The sequence below is a fragment of the Mesoplodon densirostris genome, chromosome 2 (genome assembly GCF_025265405.1).
Source record: "Mesoplodon densirostris isolate mMesDen1 chromosome 2, mMesDen1 primary haplotype, whole genome shotgun sequence".
NCBI classification, from domain to species: domain Eukaryota; kingdom Metazoa; phylum Chordata; class Mammalia; order Artiodactyla; family Ziphiidae; genus Mesoplodon; species Mesoplodon densirostris.
Genome location: NC_082662.1, coordinates 143,407,398 through 143,419,411, shown reverse-complemented (window position 1 = coordinate 143,419,411; position 12,014 = coordinate 143,407,398). Strand labels below are relative to the sequence as shown.

Sequence of the window (12,014 nt, the reverse complement as noted above, 5' to 3'; positions counted from 1 at the left end):
CGGTTCTTAGGCTGTTAGAAGTCCAATCTCGGAGCCAAATACATATATCTTAATTGAAATTTAGGGTGGCGCCAAGTGAAACAGTATTTGCTTTAGTCACTTAACCATGAGCTATTCATTTTGTTTATGTAATTGAAGAGAGGCCTGATTCATTTAAGAGGTTGTCCTACTTCAGACTCTACCTATCCTGCTTCAAACTCAGTATTTCAAATCCTCAAATATTTTTCTCTCCCACAAATGGTACCACCAAAAGATTTAAGGAAGTTGGCTTTCACCAAGCCCCCTTTATGAATTTCATTAAGCCCTTCCTTTCATGTCGGCCTATAGGTACATCACCTGGCCAGCACATGTAAACCAGTAATACGAGACACTGAAAGAGGAAATCTCTCCTCCTGGGACAGATGAGAAAGCAAAGTGTTAACTGAGTGCCCAATTCTGTGCAAGGTATTTACTAAGCTCGAGAGTAAAACACCAGACAAATGGTCTAATATTTGACCCACTGATACAATCTAAAAGCAAGGGGACACAGCCAATTGCTATGCGACCACTTAACAAGTAGTGAGTCCTGAGTCCCTTCATATCTTATTGACAACTAAACAACACTTACCACAGTTGTCAGGGAGGAAAAACAATTTTCCTCTACCCTTTTAGTTTCCTCTGGCTGGGTCTAAGAATTAAATTGACATGAGACAGATTACCAGGAGAAAATGAAATTTAATTAGGTACACACGGGGAATCCGAACATGAGATTCCAAAGACGGGTTAAATGAGATACATATGTCATCCTGGACTAAGGAGAGGGGGTAGGTGGCTGGGTTTTCAAAGGGAAACAAGGCAATTCACAGTAAGAATGAAGAGTAAATGTTTGGTAAACAAATGTTTGCTGGGCCATCCAGAAACAATGGGACATAGAGAGGACTTTGACCAAACAGGCCTTGCTAGGTTCCTCCCCTGACTACTACACCTGGTTCATATTATACTGTAGCTAGCCCTGGTGATAGTTCTCTTTCTGGGATAGGCCCTCTATCTAAATTCTTTTGGGCAGTTAAGGCAGAGGAGATAAAAGCTCTCCCTGAGCCTTTTGTTTCTTTAAAACAACCAAGCCTAAAGTAATCTTCATACCACAGAGACACATTTTAAGATGGCAAATTTTGCTCCCCTACACAGACTATTCTAGTTGTATGTTTATAATTACCAAAAGCAGGAAGAACCATCATATTTCCCTCTGTATCCTCAACACCCAACACAATGACTAAAAAATAGTTAGTGCTTTGTTACACGCTTGCTTGCTCTGTGTAAGAATCCATTTACCATGGAGAATTGTCTACAGAAAGCCATAAGTGGTTCTACTAAGTACTAAGAAAAGTCCAGTAGCATGATGAACAGTCCGGTACCATGAATAGCATAGGAGCAACTGTCATTCCTAAAAACCTCCTTCATCTCAACATGGAGAGTAGAAATGGACAACAGAATAGTACCTCCCCATTCACCTGCAGACCAGTCTCAGCCTGAGCAGTGAGAAGTCCAGTTAGATTCACTCTTATCTACCCTTCCTGTTCTTTCTCTTTTCCCAGTCTTCCTCAGATCTCAGACGGGTGTCCAAACTCCCATTAACAAAAGTTATAAAAATAAGCCTAAATAAAAGCCATAATAAAAATAAGCTTAAGTGAGTTTTGTGACTGCTGCTGCTGGGAGAGCAGGTAACAGAGAACAAAAACCAACTAACCATTTTTCAGGACCAGAGGGAGAGATCTCAACACCTCTGAGACGTCAGGGTCAACTATACGAAAGCCAGTAAACCATGCTGCATTGGCCAAAACCACAGCAGACATACCCCATTACTCATCTGGTCCAAATTATCACACCCCCATCTCTGTAGTGACAAAAACAGTCACTATAAATAAACCCGCTAGAGTCAAACAACCATAGGCCAGTGCAATGGGAGAGGGGGCTGACAGCGAAACCAGTTCTAATTTTCGTTTCCACGCATTCTGCTAGGGTTCTGCGTGCAACCCACTGGACTGAGAAAAGGTCTTCAAAATGGATATCGCCATCTGTTTTTCAAAACGTCATTATCCAAGGCCTTTGCTTCTCCCACTAATCTTTAGCTTTTTCCTTGCTCTTCAACGTGTCTACAAGATTTGAACAAGAGCACGGAGAGAAATGAAGCTGAAACGAGATCGTTTCACTCCTTGCTACTCTCGGCAAATGCGTTGGTGAGGGAGGAGCGCAGCGAGGGAGTGGTCAGAGCACCAGCCGAGGGCAGACGCTCTGATCCCGGGCTTCACCACCGACTGGCAATCTACTTGTTTCTCTCAGCCTTGGATTTCTCATCTGTGAACTAAGGGACTTGGATTAGATCATCTTTAACACCCCTTCCAGTTCTGAAATTCCAGGATTCCATCAGGTTTTAACTGTTGAAAGAAAAAATAACTGAGGGGGATGGGCAGTTGGTCTGATTGTTTTTATTTTAAACTGTACGTGAATTTAATTACTCGAGCTCTCCCTGGACTACTATAAAGGCAGTTCAAAAGCTGACTGAACTAGCCAGGGGCTCTGAGGACCTACCAGGCAGTTTTAGCAGTTTTCTTAAGAAGAGATTAAAAACTGTAGACTGACGGTAGGAGGGAGGAAGAAAATCTGTTTCAGAGTTAGAGCAGCTGCCTCACTGACAGTTAAAGGACTTTCGAGTTAATCAGATTTTCTTTTGTAATTAATATAACAGCATCTGCATATGGGGCCGCCGGAAGGTAACAGCATGGCCTCTCAGCTGGAGCACAACCCTGCCAATTCTGGCTGCAGGAAAATTCAAATTGTCTTAAATGTAAGCCAAGACTTTTTTTTTTTCTTGATGATTCGTAAAAACAGATTATCTTGATTTGGGTTACTTCTAAACAAACGTTTCAAACTACAAGGAGGAGAGCAGCTAAAGCAGCAACGCATTTTGTTTATCTGTTTTAGATAATGAAGGGGAACGAAATATATCATCCCAAAATATGCCTCTTTGACATATTATTTTGAACAGGTTATTTTTAAGAAACAGCAGACACAGGTGAAGCTCTGGAAACTGAGAAGTTACTCTTTCATAAGAGACATATTTAAAAGAGAAATCTCCATTTGTAAGGGTGTCTTCCTCCAGTACCAGGAAGAGGAGGGCTCAAAATCTCTAGAAACTCTTATCAATGCAGAAAGCAACCACTTAAAACTGCATAACAACCTTACCCTTCTTTACTGTGCTTTTCCTGATAACCGCCCATAAATGACTCCCCCCACCTCACTCCACCCCAGTAGTGTTTTATCTTTAGCTGGAAATCGTATTTAAGGTAGTGGCTTGGGCCATTTTGGAGTCACGCAGTTTTTCCAGGGTATCTCCCATGTGTACAGGAGGTACACATGGTATAAAATTTCTGGTTGTTTCTCTCCCATTAATCTTTTTATAACAGGGGTGTCTCAGCCAAGAACCTAGAAGGGTAGAGGGAAAATTATTTTTCCTCCCCCACAATAATATTTACTGAGCCCTTTCTAAGTACATCACTTTATTTGCCCCATTTCATTTAATGTTCACAATTCTACCAGACATAAACTATTATTATCCCCATTTGTAGATGAGGAAGCAGTAGCTTAAAAGGCAAGACAGAACAAAAAAGAAGCCATGTTTCTCCACTTCTCTAAGCAGATAAAAAGCGGAACACAGGGCAGAGCAGGAACTGTTCTTAAGTCTCAGGGGGCCAGGTGAATACTTAATGATAAACAATGTCCCTGAAGGGTGGCAGAATATGCCATCCCCCAAAATGCCACTTTGGCATAAGGATTATTTTGAGCTAAAGGCACTCGACAAACAGCAGGTATAAGAAGGGCACTCTGACCTCCCTTTATCTTCCTGAAAGCAAGAGATAAAACCCCCATTGGGAAGATGTCCTCCCTACAACAGAAGGAAAGCAACATTCTTATCACCAGAGACGGGGAGTCGAGATCAAGAAAAATCTGTCCAAATAAGCCTTGTTAAAGTAGCCAGTACCTTCCTAGCTACTTTCCCACCGTTAACTGCCCTAGCCCGAGCCCCTTTGTCTTGTTACGCTTTCATAATTTACTTCTTTGTCCAGTTCAACTCTGTTTCTTTGGGTCTTCATTCTTTTGTGAGGACTCCCATGTATATGTAAAATTTAACAAAGTGCTTATGCTTTTCTCCTGTTTATCTGTCTTATGTCAGTTTAATTCTTAGGCCCAGCTGCAGATAATAAGATAGAGGAGAAATTCTTCCTCCTCTACCTGCCCTACCACACTTTCTCCCAATGTGGGGACAAACACAACTCAGTAGTTGTAGGACCCCAATTTAAAGCAGACTGACAGAGTCCTTACAAAAACTGCCCAAGATGATGAGGCCTGGGAGAAAAAAACAGCATTACCACTAGCTGGTGAACACTTTTTAAAAATGTTATTGTTATTCTACCTAAGAGCTCTAGAGTCCCTTTTCTAAAAGAAACAGTCGGTAATTTTCAGAGAAACTTTTAATGTTCCTCTCATCAGTTAGTCTGTATTACCCTTTGGGTTGAGGTTAAGATTATTCTAAAAAGGGAGAATTGGCGGGAAGTAATGTTAATGATGTTTCATTTATTTATTTATTTATCGAATGCTTGAATTATATTTTTTTACACAGCAGGTTCTGTTTTTTCTTTTTTTTTTTTTTCCGGACGCGCAGGCTCAACGGCCATGGCTCACGGGCCCAGCCACCGGATTTTCCCAGACTGGGGCACGAACCCGTGTCCCCTGAATCGGCAGGCGGACTCTCAACCACTGCGCCACCAGGGAAGCCCAGCAGGTTCTTATTAGTCATCAATTTTATACACATCAGTGTATACATGTCAATCCCAATCACCCAATTCATCCCACCCCCACCGCTTTCCCCCCTTGGTGCCCATACTTTTGTTCTCTACATCTGTCTCTCAATTTCTGCCCTGCAAACCGATTCATCTGTACCACTTTCCTAGGTTCCACATATATGGGTTAATATACGATATTTGTTTTTCTCTTTCTGACTTACTTCATTCTGTATGACAGTCTCTAGATCCATCCATGTCTCAACAAATGACCCAATTTCGTTCCTTTTTATGGCTGAGTAATATTCCATTGTATATATGTACCACTTCTTCTTTTTTTTTTTTTTTTTTTTTTTTGCGGTATGCGGGCCTCCCACTGTTGTGGCCTCCCCCGCTGCGGAGCACAGGCTCCGGACGCGCAGGCTCCGGACGCGCAGGCTCAGCGGCCATGGCTCACGGGCCCAGCCGCTCCGCGGCATATGGGATCCCCCCAGACTGGGGCACGAACCCGTATCCCCTGCATCGGCAGGCGGACTCTCAACCACTTGCGCCACCACGGAGGCCCTACCACTTCTTCTTTATCCATTCGTCTGTCGATGGGCATTTAGGTTGCTTCCATGACCTGGCTATTGTAAATAGTGCTGCAATGAACATTGGGGTGCATGTGTCTTTTTGAATTATGGTTTTCTCTGGGTATATACCCAGTAGCGGGATTGCTGGATCATATGGTAATTCTGTTTTTAGTTTTTTAAGGAACCTCCATACTGTTCTCCATAGTGGCTGTATCAATTTACATTCCCATCAACAGTGCAGGAGGGTTCCCTTTGCATTTGTTGTTTGTAGACTTTCTGATGATGCCCATTCTAACTGGTGTGAGGTGATACCTCATTGTAGTTTTGATTTGCATTTCTCTAATAATTAGTGATGTTGAGCAGCTTTTCATTTGCTTCTTGGCCATATGTATGTCTTCTTTGGAGAAATGTCTATTAAGGTCTTCTGCCCATTTTTGGATTGGGTTGTTTTTTTTTTTAATATTGAGCTGCAAGAGCTGTTTATATACCTTAGGGATTAATCCTTTGTCCATTGATTCGTTTGCAAATATTTTCTCCCATTCTGAAGGCTGTCTTTTCATCTTGTTTATGGTTTCCTTTGCTGTGCAAAAGCTTTTAAGTTTCATTAGGTCCCATTTGCTCATTTTTGTTTTTATTTCCATTACTCTAGGAGGTGGATCAAAAAAGATCTTGCATGATTTATGTCAAAGAGTGTTCTTCCTATGTTTTCCTCTAAGAGTTTTATAGTGTCTGGTCTTACATTTAGGTCTCTAATCCATTTTGAGTTTATTTTTGTGTATGGTGTTAGGCAGCGTTCTAATTTCATTCTTTTACATGTAGCTGTCCAGTTTTCACAGCACCACTTATTGAAGAGACTGTCTTTTCTCCATTGTATATCCTTGCCTTCTTTGTCATAGATTAGTTGACCATAGGTGCATGGGTTTATCTCGGGGCTTTCTATCTTGTTCCATTGATCTATGTTTCTGTTTTTGTGCCAGTACCATATTGTCTTGATTACTGTAGCTTTGTAGTATAGTCTGAAGTCAGGGAGTCTGATTCCTCCAGCTCTGTTTTTTTCCCTCAAGACTGCTTTGGCTATTTGGGGTCTTTTGTGTCACCATACAAATTTTAAGATTTTTTTGTTCTAGTTCTGTAAAAAATGCCATTGGTAATTTGATAGGGATTGCATTCAATCTGTAGATTGCTTTGGATAGTATAGTCATTTTCACAATGTTGATTCTTCCAATCCAAGAACATGGTATATCTCTCCATCTGTTGGTATCATCTTTAATTTCTTTCATCAGTGTCTTATAGTTTTCTGCATACAGGTCTTTTGTCTCCCTAGGTAGGTTTATTCCTAGGTATTTTATTCTTTTTGTTGCAATGGTAAATGGGAGTGTTTCCTTTATTTCTCTTTCAGATTTTTCATCATTAGTGTATAGGAATGCATTAATTTTGATACTGCAACTTTACCAAATTCATTGATTAGCTCTAGTAGTTTTCTGGTGGCATCTTTAGGATTCTCTATGTATATTATCATGTCATCTGCAAATAGTGACAGTTTTACTTCTTCTTTTCCAATTTGTATTCCTTTTCTTTTTCTTCTCTGATTGCCGTGGCTAGGACTTCCAAAACTATGTTGAATAATAGCGGTGAGAGTGGACATTCTTGTCTTGTTCCTGATCTTAGAGGAAATGCTTTCAGTTTTTCACCATTGAGACTGATGTTTCCTGTGGGTTTGTCGTATATGGCCTTTATTATGTTGAGGTAGGTTCCCTCTATGCCCACTTTCTGGAGAGTTTTTATCATAAGTGGGTGTTGAATTTTGTAAAAAGCTTCTTCTGCATCTATTGAGATGATCATATGGTTTTTATTCTTCAATTTGTTAATATGCTGTATCACACTGATTGATTTGCATATACTGAAGAATGCTTGCATCCCTGGGATAAATCCCACTTGATCATGGTATATGATCCTTTCAATGTGTTGTTGGATTCTGTTTGCTAGTATTTAGTTGAGGATTTTTACATCTATATTCATCAGTGATATTGGTCCGTAATTTTTTTGTAGTATCTTTGTCTTGTTTTGGTATTAGGTTGATGGTGGCCTCATAGTACGAGTTTGGGAGGGTTCCTTCCTCTGCAGTTTTTTGGAAGAGTTTGAGAAAGATGGGTGTTAGCTATTCTCTAAATGTTTGATAGAATTCACCTGTGAAGCCGTCTGGTCCTGGACTTTTGTTTGTTGGGAGATTCTTAATCACAGTTTCAATTTCATTACTTGTGACTGGTCTGTTCATATTTTCTATTTCTCCTGGTTCAGCCTTGGAAGGTTATACCTTTCTAAGAATTTGTCCATTTCTTCCAGGTTGTCCATTTTACTGGCATAGAGTTGCCTGTAGTAGTCTCTTAGGATGCTTTGTATTTCTGCAGTGTCTGTTGTAACTTCTCCTTTTTCATTTCTAATTTTATTGATTTGAGTCCTCTCCCTCTTTTTCTTGATGAGTCTGGCTAATGGTTTATCAATTTTGTTTATCTTCTCAAAGAACCAGCTTTTAGTTTTATTGATCTTTGCTATTGTTTTGTTTCTATTTCATTTATTTCTGCTCTGATCTTTATGATTTCTTTCCTTCTGCTAACTTTGGGTTTTGTTTGTTCTTCTTTCTCTAGTTCCTTTAGGTGTAAGGTTAGATTGTTTATTTGAGACTTTTCTTGTTTCTTGAGGTAGGCTTGTATAGCTATAAACTTCCCTCTTAGAACTGCTTTTGCTGCATCCCATAGGTTTTGGATCGTCGTGTTTTCATTGTCATATGTCTCTAGGTATTTTTTGATTTCCTCTTTGATTTCTTCAGTGATCTCTTGGTTATTTAGTAACGTATTGTTTAGCCTCCATGTGTTTGTGTTTTTATGGTTTTTTCCCAGTAATTCATTTCTAATCTCATAACGTTATGGTCAGAAAACATGCTTGATATGATTTCAATTTTCTTAAATTCTGAGGCTTGATTTGTGACCCAAGATGTGATCTATCCTGGAGAATGTTCCATGCGCACTTGAGAAGAAAGTATATTCTGTTGTTTTTGGATGGAATGTCCTATAAATACCAATTAAATCTATCTGGACTATTGTGTCATTTAAAGCTTGTGTTTCCTTATTAATTTTATGTTTGGATGATCTGTCCATTGGTGTGAGGTGTTAAAGTCCCCCACTATTATTGTGTTACTGTCGATTTCCTCTTTTATAGCTGTTAGCAGTTGCCTTATGTACTGAGGTGCTCCTATGTTGGGTGCATATATAATTGTTATATCTTCTTCTTGGATTGATCCTTTGATCATTATGTAGTGTCCTTCCTTGTCTCTTGTAACATTCTTAATTTTAAAGTCTATTTTATCTGATATGAGTATTGCTACCCCAGCTTTCTTTTGATTTCCATTTGCATGGAATATCTTTTTCCATCCCCTGTCAGTCTGTATGTGTCCCTAGGTCTGAAGTGGGTCTCTTGTAGACAGCATATATATGGGTCTTGTTTTTGTATCCATTCAGCAAGCCTGTGTCTTTTGGTTGGAGCATTTAATCCATTCACGTTTAAGGTAATTATCGATATGTATGTTCCTATTACCATTTTCTGAATTATTTTGGGTTTGTTTTTGTAGGCCCTTTTCTTCTCTTGTGTTTCCCACTTAGAGAAATTCCCTTAGCATTTGTTGTAGAGCTGGTTTGGTGGTGCTGAATTCTCTTAGCTTTTGCTTGTCTGTAAAGCTTTTGATTTCTCCATCGAATCTGAATGAGATCCTTGCTGGGTAGAGTAATCTTGGTTGTAAGTTCTTCCCTTTCATCACTTTAAGTAAATCATACCACTCCCTCCTGGCTTGTAGAATTTCTGCTGAGAAATCAGCTGTTAATCTTATGGGAGTGCCCTTGTATGTTATTTGTCATTTTTTCCTTGCTGCTTTCAGTAATTTTTCTTTGTCTTTAATTTTTGCCAGTTTGATTACTATGTGTCTCCACGTGTTTCTCCTTGGGTTTATCCTGTATGGCACTCTCTGTGCTTCCTGCACTTGGGTGGCTATTTCCTTCCCCACGTTAGGGAAGTTTTTGACTATAATCTCTTCAAATATTTCTCGGGTCCTTTCGCTCTCTCTTCTCCTTCTGGGACCCCTATAATGCGAATGTTGTTGCGTTTAATGTTGTCCCAGAGGTTTCTTAGGCTGTCTTCATTTCTTTTCATTCTTTTTTCTTTATTCTGTTCCGCAGCAGTGAATTCCACCATTCTGTCTTCCAGGTCACTTATCCGTTCTTCTGCCTCAGTTATTCTGCTATTGATTCCTTCTAGTGTAGTTTTTATTTCAGTTATTGTATTGTTCATCTCTGTTTGCTTGTTCTTTAATTCTTCTCGGTCTTTGTTAAACATTTCTTGCATCTTCTCGATCTTTGCCTCCATTCTTTTTCCGAGGTCCTGAATCATCTTCACTATCATTATTCTGAATTCTTTTTTTGAAAGGCTGCCTACCTCCACTTTAGTTGTTTTTCTGGGGTTTTATCATGTTCCTTCATCTGGTACATAGCCCTCTGCCTTTTCATCTTGTCTTTCTGTGAATGTGGTTTTTGTTCCACAGGCTGCAGGATTGTAGTTCTTCTTGCTTCTGCTGTCTGCCCTCTGGTGGATGAGGCTATCTAAGAGGCTTGTGCAAGTTTCATGATGGGAGGGACTGGTGGTGGGTAGAGCTGGCTGTTGCTCTGGTGGGCAGAGCTCAGTAAAACTTTAATCCGCTTGACTGCTGATGGGTGGGGCTGGGTTCCCTCCCTGTTGGTTGTTTGGCCTGAGACGACCCAACACTGGAGCCTAACTGGGCTCTTTGGTGGGGCTAATGGCAGACTCTTGGAGGGCTCACGCCAAGGAGTACTTCCCAGAACTTCTGCTGTCCTTGTCCTCACGGTGAGACAGAGCCACCCCCTGCCTCTGCAGGAGACCCTTCAACACTAGCAGGCAGGTCTGGTTCAGTCTCCCCTGGGGTCACTGCTCCTTACCCTGGGTCCCGATGCGCACACTACTTTGTGTGTGCCCTCCAACAGTGGAGTCTCTGTTTCCCCCAGTCCCGTCGAAGTCCTGCAGTCAAATCCCACTAGCCTTCAAAGTCTGGTTCTCTAGGAATTCCTCCTCCCATTGCCAGACCCCCAGGTTTGGAAGCCTGACGTGGGGCTCAGAACCTTCACTCCAGTGGGTGGACTCTGTGGTATGAGTGTTCTCCAGGTTGTGAGTCACCCACCCAGCAATTATGGGATTTGATTTTATTGTGATTGCGCCCCTCCTACCATCTCATTGTGGCTTCTCCTTTGTCTTTGGATACGGGGTATCTTTTTTGGTGAGTTCCCATGTCTTCCTGTCAATGATCGTTCAGCAATTAGTTGTGATTTTGGTGTTCTCGCAAGAGGGAGTGAGAGCACATCCCTCTACTCCGCCATCTTGAACCAATCTCTCATTAATGAACTTTTGATGGCTCTAGTGACCCATTAGGTTAGATACGTTGTTTAAATTGTTTTTGGAGTAATGGATTTATATCATCACACTCTTCTTCTTGCCTGTTTTCCATCCCTGTCAGTAATATGAGTGAAGGCCAGGGTAAGGTATAGTCCATGGCCAAGGAGGGAAGGCACTATGGAATAAGTGAAGGCACTATGGAATAAGTGAAGTGGAACTCTATCTTTGCCTTATCCTATTCTTGAAACTCATAATGTTGATAGGGCTTCAGAGTCAATTCAAGTCTCAACAGAGTTACTAGTGCAATACTTGTTCCTGATACCCAAGGATTTCCCTCCTTTGGTAAAATTTTTTACCTCACCTTTAACACTGAACTTGAAGTCCTCTCTGAAAGTGAGTTAAATACAAAGGATTTTACAAGTCACTGAAGTAATCAGTGACACAAATATGCATTTCCACAAATAAGTAGTGATGTTTTATTTCTTATTTAACTACATTTGCCAAGAGTACAGAACAAATCCTAAATTGAGAAATGAATGTTAGTAGTCTTTCTACTACAATCAATTCTACTACAAGCTTCAAAGTATTGAGCTACAAAAACCCCAGGAGCTGAGAGAGAAATAATGCTGCCAAGAAACATTTATTTATCATTCCCAAACAAGCTCTCTGACCTTCAGATAAATTTAAAGGATTCTGAATTTTAGAGGGGGCATCCCCATTTAAGGAAAACATATGCTTAGGGAGTCTGGGTTTCAGAATCTTCAGGACCAAATAATACAAGGTATTTTGGTTGAAGGGGATCGTTTTTGGAGATTAGAGATGGAAATGTACTCAAGCAGCTAAAGCTCTTGTTGGAAGCTGAAAGTCAAGTTGGCAGAAATGTCACTGAAGTTATCCTACCTGGTGGTCATGTTAAGATCTTGAACAGCTTTTGAAAAGCAGACTGTACTGGTACCTGGGAAGAGGGGCATAACCTCCCCCCAACCCTTTTCCCTGCCCATCCCCTCCTCAGGGCTTATATCTCCTGGGAGCCATGTGACATGAAGAGACCATACTCAGCAGCCTGCTGACAAGTTCCCTTCTGGGAGAAACTGCTCCTGAGGCTGGTCGAGCTGCAGAGGGAATAGAAAGGCAGCTGGCAGCTGAAGTTGTAATTTATGTGATGCAGAGATGG

General features: G+C 40.8%; 1 protein-coding gene and 1 long non-coding RNA gene across 4 annotated transcripts in view; one reads left to right on the top strand and one right to left on the bottom strand.

Moving 5' to 3' along the window:
- Positions 1–12,014, bottom strand: part of DSTYK (dual serine/threonine and tyrosine protein kinase) — a 56,737-nt gene that overhangs the window by 34,113 nt on the left and 10,610 nt on the right. The gene's annotated exons all lie outside the window — the stretch shown is intronic.
- LOC132483193 (uncharacterized) lies at positions 2,189–4,969 on the top strand. The gene is made up of 3 exons (XR_009531055.1): positions 2,189–2,407; positions 2,726–2,824; positions 4,700–4,969. It is a non-coding gene; the product is annotated as an uncharacterized LOC132483193 (long non-coding RNA).